Source organism: Mesocricetus auratus, unplaced genomic scaffold, assembly GCF_017639785.1.
Source record: "Mesocricetus auratus isolate SY011 unplaced genomic scaffold, BCM_Maur_2.0 Super-Scaffold_100011, whole genome shotgun sequence".
Lineage (NCBI taxonomy): Eukaryota > Metazoa > Chordata > Mammalia > Rodentia > Cricetidae > Mesocricetus > Mesocricetus auratus.
In genome coordinates this window covers 68,239,105-68,257,016 of record NW_024429195.1, presented here as the reverse complement: position 1 = coordinate 68,257,016, position 17,912 = coordinate 68,239,105, and the positions used below count along the sequence as shown (strand labels likewise).

Below are 17,912 nucleotides of genomic sequence, written 5' to 3'. Positions count from 1 at the left end.
AGCAAAACATTTGAAATGTTTTTTTTTCCTTTTGGTTACCATGGAGTGTGCAATCTGCTTTTGGTTTTATGTACTGATTTCCTGTTTACCTAGATCAAGAGAAATTTCAAGGTAGAAGGAAAACTAGAGGTTCAAGCAGAGAAACAGTCTGTTAATTGATCACTTTGCTCTTAGAATTCTGCAGTGACTAGACTCGAGAGTAAGAGGTCTATATTCAACCATGAGAAGACTCTTCTGACATTCATTCATTCATTCTTAAAATATTTGCAAGAGGCTTTTTCAAACTTGACATTAGCCAACCACCTTCCCCAGAACAGTGAAAAATTTGAAAGCCCTGTCTTATGGTGCTGACACTCCAGTGTGGGAGACAGATAAGCAAAACTGGTTAGGGATGCTGCAACTCAACCCCATTGTGTAAATATGGGCACCATCTGCTAAGGAGTGAACTAAACACTATGAAATGTCCATTCTGTCCATTTCACATACTTAGGATTATTCTCAATATGGTTGTGTTTTGTTATATGTTAAAGTTTCTATTGCTGTTGCAAAACATCATCACCAGAAAGCAAGTTGGGGAGTAAAGTTATTTGGCTTACACTTCAGCATTGCTATTCATCACTGAAGGAAATCAGGACAGGCACTCAAACAGGGCAGGATCCTGGAGACAGGAGCTGATGCAGAAGCCATGGAAGAAGCTGCTTACTGGCTTGCTTCCCATGGCTTGCTCAGCACAAACCCAGGACCAACAGCCCAGGGATGGCACCATCTCATCCCTAAATGAGAAAATGCTTTACAACTGAATCTCATCAAGGCATTTCCTCAATTGAGGTTCTGTCCTCTGATGACTCTAGCATGTGTCAATTGACACACAAAACCAGCCAGTACAGGCTGATGAAGATGTTGCCACCTTCATGGTCTACACGGTATAAGAGAATTCAGTTGTAGGAGAAGAGTGTGTGTGTGTGTGTGTGTGTGTGTGTGTGTGTGTGTGTTGTTTTTTGATATAGTATTTTGCTGGCCTTGAACACATCATGGAACCTAGGGTAACCTTAAACTCGTGGCAATCCTTCTGCCTCAGACACCTAAGTGATGGGATTACAAGACTACAATATCATTCCTGGCATTTCACAACTCTTATAAGTAGTAGACATAGTGAATAATGCACACACCACTCACAAGTGTGAATGAGTATAAACTATAAGGAGCAGGTTAAGACAATAGGAATAGTAAAGCCCTCAATCTTAAATTGTATATAAACTCACTACAAGCGGCAGATGGCGGGTAGACCTATAAAGTTATCATGGTAATTTCTGTCATGGTTGTAACAGTGACAGAGTACCTACTAGGTATATTTTCTATGATGTGCAAAGAAGTAAGCAAAAAACAACCATTTATTTGAAGCAGATGTTGAGGCTGAAGCAAGATTGTCATGAGTTCGAGGCCATGTTGGACTACATGCCTTGGTTACAGAATGAGTTCTGGTCCCAGATATGCAAACATACATGGAGAAACACAGATATACATACACACTTGTACACAGACACATTCACATACAAGAGACATGCACACAGATACACATACACATATACACAGAGAGGTACACACACAGAGCCACACAGACGCATACATTATACATACACATATACATCATATACACAGAGATATACATATATACATACATATTATACAAACAGAGAGAGACATACAGGCACACATATGCATTATACACACACATACACACACATCATTTTGGGTAATGGAAATTACTTTACTGAGAAGAAAATTGGGACATGGTTGCCAGAAAGACCTCTTGAGATGCTACATTAGTACCTTTCTGTTGCTTGACAGAATACATGACAAACAACTGATGGAAAAATGATTTACTTTGACTTTCGGTCTGAGTCTTTCAGCCCATTATGGCGGAGTTGAGTTTATGGTGGCTGCCATGTGTGGCAGAGACTGTTCTCATCATGGCTGACAGGAAGCGGAGAGAACAGAAACAGGGGGGTTAGAACCTTTCAGGCTCCTGTCCTTAGCGATCTTCTGTCACCAGTTAGTCTCCGCCTTGCAAAGGTTCTAGAGCCTTCCTATAGAGTGCCCACGAGCTGGGGACAAGTACTCAAAAAAAAAAAAAGCCTGCATTGTACATATTATATTTAACCATATCTAAGAACCAAACATTGAAAGGTTTTCCTGCGAAAGTGGTTCTGATACCCATGCTGCAGATGAGGAAACTGAGGCAGAGAAAGATTAAATAATTTTCCGAAGGCCACAGGTTAGCTGAAGGCAGAACAGAGGAGTGTCTGGGCAGTCTGTTTCTGAAATAGGTGCTTCCCATATTCCTCTAATCCACCCCGCCACCTGCCACCCGCCACCCCCATGAAAGAATAAACAAACACTTGGTCTTCACAGGCTGTCTTGGTGTTGCCACTGAAGCTGACATTGACTTTTGAAGTTTCTATTTAGGCTAACATTCAGTTACTGCCCAAACAAAGCCGTCACATTTTTACAGCAGGTAGGCAGGAGCCTGCCTCCTTGGGGATTGCTGATCCAAATCCAAACCCAGCAGTGATTTCACAACTTTTTATCACTCCTAGGTGCTGGTCTTTAATCTACAGGGAGGCATAACCTGCCCAGAAAAGTATCTTTCACTTTAGGTACAAACTTGTAGATGGCAACATTTAAGGGATTTCTTACTGCTAATAAAAGAGCAATTGGCATTAACTGTCACATAATGGCCTCATACCTGCCACTCCTTTTATGGGTATTTTCCTATAATGCCTTTTTCTAGCTTTAAAAAAATTTTTTTAATGTCATTTCAGGAAAACCAAGGCCCAGAGGGGGCTTCATAATAAGCACAAAAGCGATAAAACCAAAATTTGAACCCAGGTCTTATTTTGATGATGCTCTACTTCAAGCACCATCACTTTTATAAAAAACAGAAACAGCACCAACAACAAATCCCTGCCCTTGAAATTCATACATATCCCAGGCATGTCAGTGAACATATCCCAGGCATGTCAGTGAAGCTCCTATTGAAGTGTCTCACCACAAGAACATGTCCCTAGCATGTCCCTAACATGTCCCATAAATGTGTTACTATGCTCAAGTAGCAGATGTGTATTAAAATCCTCGAGAATTGACCACCAAAAATTCCTTTTAAAAGCATTTCAAATGATCATTGTTTTACATTTTTAACTGTCAACTGGTGATAAAAAGTTCCCATGAAAAATTTTAGACCAAGTTTTTTGAGGCTAAATGCTTAATAACTTCGTCTTTCAATGTCAGATTTCTGCAGATAATGTACAATGGCTGGAATAAAACAGAAAGGGGCCTGCTGCAGTGCAATGGGTGATCTATAAAACCATTGGAAGGACTGCAGGCAAGGGGTGTGGGCTGAGCTTGGGAAAGCCTCCAACACTCAGAGCCCAGTTAAGTCCAGCGCTGTCAGTAAGGCTGTTAAACGCTGCCTACAGAGCTTTGGTCGCTGCCGTCTTGCTCAGGTGCGGCCACCAGGCACATTCAGCCTCTCTTCTCCATTTCCCCTTCTCATAAGAAATCTTGCAGAGCCATGTCCGATAACGGAAGTCACATCTGCAAGCCTAGCAAAATAAGCAAAGGCTCAGAGCTCTCGCTTTCAGCTTTCTAGGCATTTTGGACAGGAAAATGCTAGAAGAAAGGTACATTGGGATTTGAGAGGCCAATCTTGTTATAGTCTCCCACACTCACTGTACTTGTATCAAGTTGCTCTAATCTCAGGCATCCCCCTGGATGGCTTTTGAATGGGATGAAACCCTGTGTACCATTTTAGAGACGTGTGTGTATTCTCCTTAATCATATTATACTTACTATCTGCCTAAGACAGTGTCCCAGAATTCAGAGAACGTGTAAGAATCACATAGAGCTTGTGATGCACAAGCCTGAGATGCACCCTGTTAAATCTGGATACCCTGTGACAATCAGGAGTCTGCATCTTGAGTCAACATCCCAAATGATTCCATTTCCTCTCACCATAAGAGAGCCGGCTCCCCCTTCTCCACATGGGACACAATCTATGAAAGGGGATTGTCCCTGTAATTTACATAGCTCAGCAGAAGGCAGTCGGTGTGTCCAGCACACATTGAGCAATCTGGAGCGCTAGTCCCCCTGACTTGTGTGTGTCGGGCCTGTCATCCGATGTGATGGAGGAAATGGTCAGGATTGTGAATGTTCATGGAGTTCCTGCCCTCATCCCTGTCAGTTTGGGGGATTTTTGGAAAGTACTAAACCAGATTTTTTTTTTGATTTTTCGAGACAGGGTTTCTAAAGTTGATTTTATCATAATAGAGTGAAACACCCAGGAAACAGAAAACTTTGGGATTTTGGAGACTGCCTGATCTGCTTCCTGATGTGACTTTTTAAGTGTTTTTATTAACATCAGTAACCATATGCATAGCAATGGGTTTGACTATGGCATACTGCATTTTAGTTTATACCAGCTCCCCCTTTCCCGCCTTGTCGCCCCTCCTCTTGCTAGTCCCGTTCCTCCTCCCAACTAGCCCCTTCGGCTCTCACATCGTTTTCTTCCTTTTGGGGGAGGGTTGGGGGGCCACTCAATGTTTCATTAGAGTTGTTTACAAAAGTATGGGTGGGTGAGAGATTTGTTTGCAGCAGCTTGTCTTATCAGACAGCTACACTTCTAACGAAAATGTCTATCCCTACTAATTAACCATTAACTGCGTCTGAGTCCTTAAGGTTGATGTAGAGCTTGTTAAAAATGAGATGGCCCATGAGCCGCGCCCCCCCCCATGCCACCATCTTGGCAGCTAACCTGACAATAATTCACATTTAATTACATCCCTGGCAGGAAGCACAGGAGGTCCTAGTGTGTTCTGGGCACTTACTTCCAGACTTGGTGGGAGCTCACACCCCTTTCCCACCCGTGAATTGTTCGCAATTGGGAAGATTTTTTTTACAGATTTTAAAGAGTTTCAAGTTCTTGATTTTTCACAAGATAACTCATTTCAGGATCCAGCCTCCTCTGTAGGGTTCTGCAAAGTGCAGTTCATGATTTTGTTTGGCGTGGCTGCAAGCCTCAGGTCATTTGCACATCTGCACCGTTCAATTTAAAGAACAGCTAATTGGTATATGATTGAAGAGTGCCATCGTCCAAGAACCAGTGCCTGTGGGGGTCATGGACATTTCAGAAGGGTCAGGAGGGTTTTGTTTATTTGTTTGTTTGTTTTTAAATGTATTTCCATATTCTGGCCAACTCTGGGAACTGTTCCTCTGTTTTGTTTTTTTTAACTATATCCAGAATAGTCAACGACAGATGTACCATGCTGTGTTCAGAGTCTTCTTGGCTAATTCGGTCACATGAAAATGAGCTGTTACTTCCATTTTCTAGAGGACTACCCAGCAGAGGTCACCCCACCCCACGTTTGGTAGAACTGATAAAGAGCCGCTAGTAGGAGAATGTCATGACCTGCACCTTTGCTGTTGTCTTTCGTGGATTAGGACACACACCAGCACCAATGCTGATCACACAGGCACTGAAAATCACAGCGGCAGACCTTGAGCACTGGGGGGCCCTGGTGTCTGGTTCCTCCTCAAGGTCAAAACTTCTGAGCCGAGGTGCTTTTCCTAAGCCACAGGTGAGTCATCCCCTCTAGGCCATTTGAAAAAGAGAATTGCTGAGGCTGTCACTTCTGCCACATTCTTCCCCCTCTACCAAGGCAGAGGTGAGCTTTCTACCGTTCCAGATGCTTTGTCCTTTTATGACCAGCTGTGCCTCTGCTCACCTGTGGTCCCTCCCCCACTCAAGTCTGTGACCTCTCCTCTGTGGTCCGATTTCAGTTCCATCCCTGCACCGTCCTCATTCAAGGTCTTCCACGCTGTGATCTGGGTTAGGAACTGCCGTGCGTTTGACCTCTGTTCGTGCGTATCTTAGTCATCTCCTCCTGCGTGTAGCTCTTTCTTTTCTGTTGGCCATGGGCCATTCAGATCAGCTTCTCTTCTGCTCCTGTATGTGTCTATACGGCTCCGTGAATGCTGCCGATTTTTGCTCACTCAGCCAGTTTGTAACCGGAAAATCAATTGTACCTTCCCTTTGCCCCACTCACTATCTGTTGGTCAAGAAGGCCCTCCATTCTAGTTCTGTATCATGTGAAGCTTGGCCACTTCTCTCCACTATAACTGACACTGTCTCCCATCTTGCCCAAATATGGACCAAGTTGCCAGAGCTTTCTTTATGGACCCTCCTGCCTTTAAACTTGTGATGCCTGACCAACTGAGTCAGATCTTTGTATCTTTCTAGGGCCACCAGTCCCTTTATAGGGAAATCAGAATGCTTGTCTTTGCTTGGAGATGAACAGTACCCTTAGCCCTCATGAGAGAAGCTCCCAACTGAAGTAGGTGGCAGTTAATGCACAGACTCACAGCTGGTCAGTCTGAGGGAAGTAAATGACTTCGGAGTGACTGGCCCTGAGCGTGACATCTGTATTCATCCCCTCCAAGGCTCAGTTAACTCCTTGAAAGAGAGTGAGAAAAGAATGAAGGACATGTCCGGGAGGAATGCTGCCTCTTCTGGATTTGACCTGCCCATTGTGCTCACTGGAGCACCATTTCATCTTGTGTGGGAGAGGGGTCCACGTGGTCCCAACCCTCACTGAGGGATTATGGACAGCTATGGCATGCTGGGGGAGAGGGCATCATTTTCTTAAGTGTTGTAACCACTGATCAGTGGCCCACATTCCGTAACAGCCCCACCCCCACTGCCTCGCACAAGTGGCCATAACTGAACTCAGTTAAATCTCTTAACTCTGCAAACATGGCATTCTGTGACCATTTCTTGTCCCCTCAGATCTCTGGGTACTCTCCTCACAGCTCTTTTTCCCCTGGCTATCTCCTGTATACCTTTGAAGATAGCTTTGTCTCCAACAAGCCAGCTTAGAGGCCCTGTCTCTAGAGGATTTGCAGACATTGAACATCTCACTCAATTATAAGTTGACTGTGGTCCTCATCCCAGCCCCTCCTCCCTCATTCCCCACTCCCTGCCCTTTCCACTCAGCTACTTTGTGAGTACCTTGAGCTTTCTCTGGTAGTTCCTATCTTGACTGCTTCTATCTTATCTACTTTTCAGATACTCAGAAGTTGGCTTGTTAAATAAGTGGCTTTGAGAGGGTTTTTAGAAGTCTGTATTTGTTAGTCCCAAGATCCTTCCAATTTAAATTTTGGGTTTCTCCCTTGCCTCTAGGTATGTAACTTGTTTCTTTTAAACTACTGGCTGGTTTTTGAATACTCCATTTACCTGCCCTGCTTGTTTATTTCAGCCTTGTGGTTTTCTAGTGAGGAACTCATTAAAGAGTTAGGGGTGGAGCTTACTAGAGCACTTGCCTGGGAACTGATTAAGTTAAAGGAAACTGTATCTCTCCCACTGCACGAATCTTTACATAAAACTTAATGGTTCGTTGCATGTAAATGAAATCAACTTTATTATCACACTGGTCCAGTATTTTTCTTTGCAGCATAGTATAGTCTTGGCAAAAACCTAACAGTGATTTACCAGGGGCAGGGCCTTAAGGAAGTTACTTAATTTCTCAGTATGGCGTTTTATTGGCCTCCAGAACAGGGCAGTATTTACTTGACAAATGAAAGTGTTCTATACAATATTGTTTGCCAATTATTCATCCTGTGTGAAGGCCTCAGTAAACATATACTGAATTACCCTTTATATATAACATTATATATAACAAGGGCTTTTACTCCCCTTCAACAATAGACTAATGCTGTAAAGTTCCTATTAAATTCATCTGCCTTTTATATTCAGCAGTTCATTCTGGGTAATGCAGAAACGCTTGCTTGCTTATGAGAGTAGCTCTCTCATATCCCAAGGAGGGCCTGGGACTTTCTATGTAATCTAGGTTCCCACTCAACCTCCCAAGCATGGGGATTGTGGGTACCCACCACCATGCTAGGTTAGGTGTTAGGTCAGGGTTAGGTTGTTTTTTGTTGTTGTTGTTACAAGAGTTCATTCACAGCACACTTAACGTCAGGCTGGCATATGTTAAAACACCTTTAATTTTTCTTTTTCAAAAACATCTCTTGTGCATCTTTGCAAGAGGATGGAAAGATGCAGCAGAGTTACCCCACAGAAAAGTGGGGATCCTGCAGCAGGTTTCACTGAGCAGGAGCATCTAGAAAGGAATTCTGCTGTCTCCTTTCCTCCTTGGAAATGACAAGACAGCAATTAAAGAAACTGAGTCAGTGAACAGTGAGTAGCTGCACTTTGACAATATTTGATGCTATTTTTCTTAAGCAGTAAAAAAAAATCTGAAAAATGAAAAGGTAGTAAAACATGGAGCACTTGTTCATCAAGTGAGAATCCTGCTATTGGTTTACTTGGGAAAAGTCCTCACTTCTTATAACCTCAAAGAACCCGGGCTTAGGACTAATTGCTGTACCTGTGTCTTGATAATTTACTTTCCTGGCTCTGGGTGGCTAAGCCAGATGGCTCTGTTCCAAGACGCATTTGGGCTACAAGGAAACTGCTGGCTTCCATAGCGGGCTGGTGAGATTAAAGAGGAAATGAATGGTAGCAGCGGCTGTTTTGTTTTGTTCACGGCACCTTCTAATATCCATTTTGTTAGTTCCCTGAGTAGGGAGCATGAGCCTCTCCCCCCTCCCGTTGTAACATTGTGGAGTTCATAACGTGGATCCCTGTAATGTACAGCTTTAAAAATTCCTCGCACACATAGGCGCATGGGGAAGAGGTTTTTGTAGTTTGGGTTTACAGAACTGGGGTGTTCTGTTTCGTCAGCAGATTCCTGTCCCCAGTGATTCCTAGTGCCTCATAGGAGACTTCTTTGTCTCGGCACACGTTAGGGTCAAGTAAATACTTCGGGGGAGCAAACCGTCTTGCTGGTTTGTAGCTTTGGACTGTGTGGCAAGCTGCTTTCAGAGGGATGGGTGATAAGATGAATGTTCCACCAGAATCCTTTCAAATGTTCTCCCCAACACTGCTTTGTTTGGGAGGCAAGGGTGGGCTCCAACTTCCTCCTCCTGCCGCTTCCCTAACCCACTCTGACTGTGAAAAGTCTCAGAAAAGACCTGGGATCTGTCCTTTTCAATGGAGTGTGAATTGTTGTCTCTATTAATTACCTCCTTCTCCCAGGACTGTTTCTATTATGGAGCTGGGTCCTACTAGGACACGCTGATTTTTCTCTCTTTTCCCCCTGTTATGCCTGTAGCTTGAAAGCAATCTTTTGCAATGAAAAGATATTGTAGTAAGTTTTATGGGGAGTGTGTGGGAGATACTTTTGATCCCTACCTCTCCAAAAAAAAAATCATCACTGCTGTTAGTAAGATTTGTTTAGTGTGTCTGTGCAGTAAAGGTTATCTGGAGGAGGAGGTTATCACACACCGAGTGTAGCCTGGAGAGAAGACTCGTGAGGCTCTAACACAAAGTAGCCAAAGCAAACGCCACTCATATGGAGAGAATGTTACAGAACAAAACAGCAAGGTGGGTCTGCCAACCCAAGAGATACATTTAGAACAGAAGTCACATTTTGCTTCCACACCCTATCTCTACTCGGGTATGTGCTTACGTCTGTGTCTGTGTGTACGCCCCTGCCGGGAGGCGCTGCTGGACAGACTCTCCTTGAAGGTTGTGGAACTCAGTGAACAAGGAGGAGAAAGAAATGAGGACAGAGATTCTGTTTCTGTCTTGGCACGCTTCCCTGGATTTTCCCTAACTGTCTCTACTCTCAACACAGCTGAAAGTAAAGCATGATGTCCGGCCCCCAAAACAGTGTCACAATATCTGTGTATATAAGTTAGTCTCACCTTCCACGTGTCAGATCTATAATTTAAAGGCCATCAGGGTCTGTTCACTGTTAGTTCACTCTGTAAAGGACTTCCTAAGACGTTTTATGCAGGCTTTTCATTCTTTCTTATTTTATTTAACGTGTGAGACAAAATCCCACTGTGACACTCAGGGTGCCCTGAAACTTACTAGGTGGTTAGGCTGACCTTGAACTAACAGCAATCTTGCACCTCCCAAGTGATAGGATATATAGGTGTGAGCCAGCGCTTGTGCCTTATTCAAACATTCCTCAACTTTTTTCCCATCTAGCCAATCCAAAGTTCATAGGCACACAATGAATGGTTGTATAGTTCTCTGCTTGGAATAGTTCTCCATTTTATTTTTACCACCAGTTCATGAGAAGGGTGAGGCTTTTATTCATTTATTTTACTTTCTCATTTCATGTGTGGCTGATAAATGGGTATGTTTGCCAGGGCAATAAACTGGCGTGTTCAAGGTCATATGGTAAGGGGCTCAGGAGGTTTTGGAGTTCATGTGTTTTTTTTTTTCATGTGTAAGAGAGTTTCTTTACCCCTGAAAAACATTGTTCAAACCAAATCTTACTTGGAGGCATGATTAAACGAGACAGTACAGAAAGAAAAAGTTGAACTTCTTTGTTAAAATAGAGGTTAGTGATAAGCCTTGGATGGGTCCCCACTTATTGGGTATCCTCTGCCAATGCAATAAGCCAGTCAAACTAAATTAATGAGTCCAGGTTTAATAAACAGAGCAAAGCAACTCCTGGGTGACTCTGAGGCAGGAGAGAAAATCACATGGTGGGTCTGGTGATCAGGTCTTAAATACCCTGTAGGTATGGTCTTGGGCAGCCCTGAGGGAGGAGCTGACCCTTGGAGGGCTTTCTTTGGTCAGGGTGTGGAGAGGACAGCTCCAGGGGGCTGCTGCTTGGTGTGCTGAGGACAGGATGAGATTTGAAATGTCCACACCACTCCCAAGCTGGAGATCCCCAACGGATAGGGGCCTAAAATTCTGGTGGAGGCAGACCATTCTTCCCAGGAAGAATGACTTGGTGCGGCCACATTACATCCTTCACTCGTCAATTCATTCAGAAAACGTTCATTGAGGTCTGTTTTGCTTTTATCTTTTGGCTGTGAAAATCACTACCAATTCAGAGACTTAATGGAATGCAAATATATTATGATTTCTCTTAGTTGTAAGTCTGAAAATCAAGCATTCCTTTCCAGGGACTCTAGGGAAAAAAGCATTCCCTTCCATTTTCCAAGTTCTAGATGTGGCCTTGGCCCCCGACTCTTGGATTATTTTCTCTGTTTTCAATGTTGGCTGTGGTGAATTGTGTCTTTCACATGCCGTCATTTCTCTGACCAGAGATAATAAATATTTTCCATTCTTAACAATATGTAGGTAAATAATTGGGTCCCACAACCCAAGGCACATTCACAGTTTCCAGTATTAGGACAGTTACCATCAGGGTCAGTATACTGTCCCCATGAGTACCCATGATGGACAAGACCTGTAGTGTTCACACACCACAAGAAAGCCGTTAGCAGGAGAGACGAAGAAATGGGTCTTCCTCAGGAAAGAGTATACCAATTGGTTATCCAGTACCCAATGGTCAGCCCTGAAAACATACATACAAACACAGACTGAGCAGGTCTACTAATGTATCTAGAAATATATGTGTATATCATATACATGTGTGTATGTAACAACAATTAATGAAAAAAGAGGGCATGACTTGGAAAGACATCAAGGGGAAGTAAGTATATGGGAGGGCTTGGAGGGAGGAAGGGAAGGAGGAAGTGATGTAATTATATTAGCTCAAAAAATAAAAGTAGTAATGAAAAAAAATTTAAGAAGACCAAGAGCACACAAATGACCAAAAAAAAAAAAAAGCCTTCAGCAGGCTAGAAAAGAAACACATCTTCATAAGAATACAATGTGAATAATGACTGACCGACTGTGGGTCAGAGGACCAGAAACAAACTGCAATGAAAATTGAAAATCAGACATTCCTGCAAATCTAGCATTGTCACAACAGCATAACCTAGTTGCCTTAAAGGCTTCTATTGACTACAGGTTTAATATTTCTATTGAGGTTCCAGATATCAGGGGCTGAGCTGTACTAAAGAGTAAGCTCCTTGCAAGAGGGAGGCTCTTACTGCCATCAAAGTGCATGGGAAACTCCATTACAATGCAGATTTATTTGTAAGAGCTTTGAAGGAAAGTTCTTCAAGAAACAGGATTGTTTTTTTTTTCAGGTGACATTCAATTAAATTAGCACAGATTTGATTTATAGAAGTGTATTTCCATAGAATTAGCAAAAATACCTTCATAGACATTTGTATTTGACTGACAGAAAAAAATTGGGGCTGTGCAGGTGAAATTCTTTTGCAATTGTAGCAATCTGTCTTAGTTGTATTTTAAGAAACTATCAAAGGACATAGATTAAAAAATACAGTCATCTGAATGGTGCTGAATAGTCAGCTGTGCACGGAATATGAAACAAATGTGTTCCCATATGTTTGGTATTTGCAAAATTATTAAAGTACTAGAGATATGCCTTAATGTCCTCATAAATGATCTGACAGATTTCCTGTAGTCTTGGGATGGTAAATTGTGCTTAAAAGGACAGAAATTAGAATCAGAGAGACTTGAGTTGGTACACTGGTATCACTATTCTGAAATCACCTCAATTTCCCATCTTTAAAATTATGATACATTAAAATTATGTTTTATTTGTTATTAGATATACAAGATGCTTAATACATAGTAAATAAATAGCTTTATTCCTTGCATTGTTCCCCTCCTAGACAAAGGCTCTGCTTGCACTGACATTCCAGTATTTTCTAGTTTTGATGAGCTATCTACACTTCTATTCAAAGTCAGCTGCTGTACTTTAGACACAGGTCTTACTCTGTCTTGTCTGCTCACATATGCCACATAGGCAGGTCCCTTCTTTTGACCGGTATCTCCAGTTGTTTCTGCTCACTGGACAATCCCAAATCACACACAGATATGCTGATGTTTCCACTTTCTTTCAAATGCTCCCTCCATCAGCTCCTACTGCCTTGTCAACTGTCACTCCATTTTGTTTTTATTTTTGTGGTTTGTTTATTAAGTTTCTTTCCTTTGAAGGTACAGTCTTCAAAAGAGTTTCATATTCTGTCTGGTTCCCATTTTCTCATGCCTTCTTAAACCACTTCAGACAAGTTCCCAGGCTTCCTCAGTCAAAGGTATACCAATGGCTTCCATGTTGCTTAATCTGGTGGCTGATTCTCAGTCTTTAACATGATCTGGCCCAGACCCCTTCTGCTTAGCTTGTTTTTGTTTTATCTGGTTTTGTTTCTTATTGAGTCATGGTGTCACTGTGTAAATCCAGGGTAGCATTGTGATCCACCTGCCTCAGGCTCCAAGTGCTGGCTTGGATTTGTAGTCATGTGAAACCATCCTCTGCTCTTAGGTGTTGGTTATTCTTGTTTTTCCCTACTCCTTTGATGTCACCTGTGCAGCTCCTGCATGAGTTTTCTCATCTTCCATGGGACCTGAATTCTAACACTGTATGATGTTCAGTGCTTTGTCAGGTTTTCTATTTAGGATCCCTGGGTGACCTAATCCATCGTCTCTGTTTGGACTCCAATGTATTTATTGGAGGCGATTGTATTTTCATTTCCAGTCCCAACCAATCCCGTACTGCAAATCCAGATTTCAGTGTCCTGACCTGGTGTCATTACCCGAAGACCGCACAAGTTACCTTATATGCAGTGTAGCTTCTAGTCTGCCCTACACTCATCTCACAACCAATCGTTTGTTCAGGTGCAAATCCTTGAATTGACTTGAGTTTAAATTCACACTCCAGCTGGAATTCTCTGGACTCAGGGGGCAGCCTGCAGAGGCCCAGACTCTTGAGTGCTGGTCAGTGCATTTTCATTAGCATTCTTTGGTGGCTTAGAGGGGTGACTCTCCATTGTTATCTCCTTTCTTTCTTCTTTTCAAAATGTCCCTACCTTGTGTTACCCTAAAGCCATCACAGTGATCTTACCTATTTCAAGGAGTCTTAGTTAATGAAAGCGTTTATTTGCAGACATGGTTGTTTGTGTCCCAGGTTGGCCTCAAACTTGCTATCTAGTTGAGAATAGCCTTGGACGTTGACCCTTAAGCTTGCTTCCTTCTCTTGAGATACTGGGATAACAGGTGTGCAACAGCATGCCCAGTTTATGTGGTCCCAGGGATCGAACTCAAGGCTTTAGGCATGTTAACAAGCACTCTACCCCTAGCCCCTTACCTAACTTACTCCTGTTTTATTTTCATGTGAAGTCTGCTCATATCCCTCCCATGAATCTTGTTCAGTCATCAATGAATCTTGTCCCACTCGCAGTAAAACTGGACTGAAGACTACATACCCTTGATTTTTGCCTCCCCAATCCTCTCTGATGCCATCTGCCTCTCCCGTTTACTCTAGCTCTTTAAATAAACATGATCCCTTCAGTATACCTTCGGGACTTGGCATCCTCTTTTGTCTTTAGCAGCGATTTCCCACAGATGTCTAAGGGAACTACTTTAGTTTCACCCAGTCCTTTGGGAAACACCCAGGAGGCACCCACTGGTCTCTGCGTTTAAAATGTTGGTCCTGGAAGGACGAAGGTAAAGGCTAGCTCTAATGGTCTCTTTAGACTCAGGGATGCCAGGGAATTTGGTCCTCCCTATAATTTTTTTTCCAAACACATGAACTCAAAATATGCACGTAGCATGTCTGTATTTCATCCAAGAGAATATGGCTAAAGATATTAAGTAGCAGACAAAGTATTACTAGTGCTTAAATGCTCTGGTAGAAGGATGACGCTTCTCAGGGTCTCTAAAGGGCCACTGAACTGGGACTTTATAGCTAGAGGGGCTGACCTGCATAGCTGTAATCTGTCATTGTCATGCACATACCAAGTATGGAGTGACTTGCAGACATTAGAGATGGTCTGGAAGCTGTGGGATTTCAGCTCAGCTGTATCTGCTCTTTGCTGCCTGTCCTGAGTTTTTCTCTGAAGCTGGAGATAGTGTGGGTTCCATTCCAGACACTGTATCAAAAACTATCATGACAGTAAAGAAAGTCACTAAGTCATTGGTTTTCCTGTACTTATAACATGCATGTCTACACTACACTGAATACCACTAAGTATGTAACAGCATTATGTCTAAGTAAACAGTATGCACAGCTGAAGTAAAACACTTTACTGGGGGCTCAGTGCCCCTAGAATATTGGCTGCTCTTTCAGAAGATCCAGGGGTTCGATTCCAAGCACCCATGTGATAGCTGACAGACTGTCTACTAACTCCAGTTCCACGGTGTCTATCACCCGCTTCTAGCCTCTGTGGGCATCAGGATTGTATGTGGTACACAGATATACATACAGAAAATACACTTGTACACATTAAAGTGAAATTTAAAGTTACTTTATTGGTAAAAATGCTGAGGATCACCAGAGGTGTGGGAAATTGGCACCCATAGACTCCATCACTATGTGCTTGTTACAAACCTTCAGTCTGTAAAGACCACAATAGCTTTGAAGTGCAACAGAGTAGGGCCCATTGAAATTGAGTCCCATACCTAGGCCTTTTCTTACAGAAATCATGCCTATTTGTGATTTTTCAGTTCAAATTATCTCATTTTAATGGTTTTAGTACCAATCCATTTCCCTGGCTCTAATGATTCTTTTTCCTAAGTCCTTATAACAGGATATGTAATACAGTTTCATTCCTGATTTTTGTTCATGTACCTAAGTTAAAGGTGAGGTTTATGGAGGAAGAGGTATTTTGCCTTTTCAGTGTATACCTAGTATCAAGAGCATGGCACATGATATATACGCAATAAAGCACCCAGTAACTATTCACTGAATGAAATGAGAAATTTTTATTTCTCTCTATCTCTGTGCCTCTCTGTCTCTGTCTCTCTCTCTCTCTCTTTGCAACTTTTATTCATTCAGTGCCAGACATACTTACTGCATGGTAAAGACAAGAAACATCTTCTGCCTCCATGTTTACTAGGACCTACAGTATGAACATTATTCTTGGAGAGGTTGGCAGGTTGACCAGTTACCAAGGTCCTTAGGGAGGCTTCCCAAATCTTATCAGGATAAAGGGCCTTGGAGAAATAATTTTCAGGGGGAGTCACATCTCATCATCAGCAATATAAGAGAAAGGCATAATGCAATAAATACCCATGAAGGAAAGCTGTGATATTAAGCAGAAATGTGTGTGCCAAGTTATTGCCCCACACAGGGATCCCCAGGCAGGTCATTTGTACAATCTGGTCTTAGCTATGGGCTAAGGGAGATGGTATAATGAGAGTATGTCCCCACAGTGCTCAGAGTAGCCCTAAGTAAACTAAAGTATGAATCCTGCTAAAGCAGACCCCAAGTAGTGAAAGAAGAAGAGGTTTTAATTCCATTTGTAAGCCACTACATCCACCAAAGAGCTATTGTAGTGACATGAAGATGGTCATGTGGTCCAGTGTGTCAGTGTGCAGATATTTATTTAGAAAATGATAATTCACTTCCTTTTAATATGTGGCAAGCTACAGAAGTAGGGAAGATTTTAGTCATGGGCACCTGTGTTTTTGTATACTTTTAAAATGCCGCAGATGACTAGTTCACAAAAGACCTAATGTGTTTTTAAATGCTTTCGCATGCCTTTGATTCGGTTATTTATTTATTCTGCAATGGCCATTCTTTCTTTATCGCCGTTTACAAAGTCCTTGTGTCTTCGGATCTAACAGGAGTCACATTTTCTCTCTCAGTGGTTTCATTGGAGCTGCCTTCTTACTCCTTGTCTCCCCTTATGATTAACTGATTAATTGCGTTCTTCTCTGTGTTCCCAAAACATTTGTCATGGATTGAGGTATTATTTATTTACCTGCCTCAGCGTTTCAAGGACATCTTCATCATCTTTGTTTCCACGGTGACTGCTGCAGACACTGCCTGCTGACACTTGTTCAGTAAGTGGTTACTGGAGTAGAGAATTAAAATAGATTTTTTTTTGTCTTGGTCATGAATTCATCTGGCAAAGACACATTGAGGGATTTTTGTATGCAAGGCACTGGTGTGTGTGTTTCATAGATGCTTGAGGGAAAAAAAAAGGCGAATCAGATACTTAAGTTCTGAAAATTCTATGATATATTGTAAGAAAGAGAAACAAGTTGTGCATAAAAATAACTAATCCATGGTGAAAGGTGTTATTTTCTTAGGTGTGTGTGTGTGTGTGTGTGTGTGTGAGCGTGCACACGCGCGCGTCTGTGAAAGAGAGGGAGGAGGTGAGGGAGACAGACAGAGAGGCAGGAAGAGAGAGACAGAAGAGGAAGAGAGAGGGAGGGAGGGACGAAGTGGGGAGGGGCACGGGGTGAAAGAGGAAAGAGGGAGGGAGGAGAGAGAGAGAGGGAAAGGGAAACAGAGAGAGAGAGAGAGGGAGAGAAAATTTTCCATCAGAGTTAAGAAATATTTAACTATTGGCTAAGGAAATGTTTTCCCTATAAAGTGGCTAACAAACTGAGTCCACACAGCAGTTCACTTGTCTTAGAAATGAGTTTAAATTTTGCCTCCCATCTAAGGACACTCGAAGCCTCACTGTGGCGTGGTGTGCCAATGTAGAGGTCTGAATGAAAGTCCCTCTCAAGGTTGTGTTCCTGCTTGCCAAACTGTCTACATTTAAAAGGAAAGTGGTTCCCTTCAGCCTTAGGGTATGAATTTCATGCATTCCTACTTTTTCTGAGGTCCCCCTAAGAGATCATTCCTCCCCACTAAGTGATGATTCCCCCACATGTTGCTACAAGTTCATTCCTAATTGCTATTAGGAAATTGACTGTAGAAAGCTTACAACAGAAGGTAACAGTAAAGCCATTGAAAGAATAATTCAATCAGGATTGTATCCAGAAGTATTTTGTTGTTGTTGCTCTTTTTCTTTTAAGGTTGCTGAGAGCAGCTTGAATGCTTAACATTTAATTATGTTTAAGCCATCAGGTTTTTGAAAATGCGCTGGTATATTTGCATTTACCACATATGGTATAACGTGGTTACTGGTTTGCATAATTATGGAATTTTAACCAATGGGCT

At 42.4% G+C, this 17,912-nt stretch overlaps 1 protein-coding gene across 2 annotated transcripts in view; it reads left to right on the top strand.

Moving 5' to 3' along the window:
* The window catches only part of Kitlg (KIT ligand), an 83,096-nt gene that overhangs the window by 17,526 nt on the left and 47,658 nt on the right, over window positions 1-17,912 (top strand). The window lies entirely within an intron of this gene.